Raw genomic sequence first — 1,479 nt, forward strand, 5'->3', positions numbered from 1 at the left:
TAGCTAAACTGCTTTAAATACCGCATGCTACGCACTTCACGTGTTGGGGTTGGCGAGCGGGTGGGTGGGCACAGAGGTGGGAGGGCCCTTCCCAGGCCAGAGCGGCTCCCTCCCCACCTCTGTGACTACAGTTCATGATTCTCAGGTCGAAGTGGCCGGGTGCTGATTGATCCGCACATCACAGCTTCTCCTGAACTTAACTGAACCTGTCGGTGTGGTAGCTGGGGTGGGACTCGGCTGTGAGCTGAGTGGTCTCTGTTGCGGACACTGGCTGTATGACAATCGGTGTGTCTGTGGCCTCTCCAAGTCCACGTTCAACCTCCACGTGCCCAGCTGCCACACACATCCTGGCCCCATGTCAGTGCCCTCCCCGCTCATCCGACTGCAGCTGTGCCTCCAGGTCCTCGGGGGACAAGTAGAACTCGGTCTCCTCGCCCTCGGGCGCCTTGGGCTTGCACTTCCCGCAGCAGCACAGGCAGCAGCAGCAGTAGCAGCAGGTGAGGAGCCCGCAGAAGACAAACAGGGCCTTTGCCCAACAACTGGACAGCACGAAGTAGGTGTTGACGTTCTCCTCCCCAAACTGCTCAGCCACGTAGAGCCCCAGCGAGCCGTACTTGTCGTAGATGTTCCTCTTCGTGGCGTCCGTGAGGATGGTACGTGCGTTGTTGATCTCCTTGAACTTGTCCGCAGCCTCTGGGTTGTCAGAGTTCTTGTCCTGATGATATTTCAGGGCCAGTTTCCGGTAGGACTTTTTAATGTCGTCTGAGGTTGCGTTCTTGTCCAGCCCCAGAACATGGTACAGCAATTCCCCAGAGGTAGAGAGTGAGCGCTGTTGCTGGTCAGCCATGGTAGGTTAGTCTGTCCGAGCGCCCGTCCGCTCTGCTCCACGGCGCTGGTGGGCAGCCGGTCTGCGCGCTCCTCAGCCGGGGCTGCGCCTCAGGGACCCCCCATTTTTAGTTTTTTGAGGAAGCTCCATACTGTCGTCCATAGTGGCTGCACCAGTTTGCATTCCCACCAGCAGTGCACAAGTGTTCCTTTTTCTCCACATCCTCTCCATCGTGGCGTCCGTGAGGATATGGTACGTGTTGTTGATCTCCTTGAACTTGTCCGCAGCCTCTGGGTTGTCAGAGTTCTTGTCCTGATGATATTTCAGGGCCAGTTTCCGGTAGGACTTTTTAATGTCGTCTGAGGTTGCGTTCTTGTCCAGCCCCAGAACATGGTACAGCAATTCCCCAGAGGTAGAGAGTGAGCGCTGTTGCTGGTCAGCCATGGTAGGTTAGTCTGTCCGAGCGCCCGTCCGCTCTGCTCCACGGCGCTGGTGGGCAGCCGGCCTGCGCGCTCCTCAGCCGGGGCTGCGCCTCAGGGACCCCCCATTTTTAGTTTTTTGAGGAAGCTCCATACTGTCGTCCATAGTGGCTGCACCAGTTTGCATTCCCACCAGCAGTGCACAAGTGTTCCTTTTTCTCCACATCCTCTCCA

At 57.5% G+C, this 1,479-nt stretch overlaps 1 pseudogene; it reads right to left on the reverse strand.

The window, feature by feature from the left end:
- On the reverse strand, positions 1–941 carry LOC102769634 (annotated as a pseudogene).
- Between the last annotated feature and the right edge of the window lie 538 nt (positions 942–1,479).

The sequence above is a fragment of the Myotis davidii genome, unplaced genomic scaffold (genome assembly GCF_000327345.1).
Source record: "Myotis davidii unplaced genomic scaffold, ASM32734v1 scaffold284, whole genome shotgun sequence".
In the NCBI taxonomy this organism is placed as follows: domain Eukaryota; kingdom Metazoa; phylum Chordata; class Mammalia; order Chiroptera; family Vespertilionidae; genus Myotis; species Myotis davidii.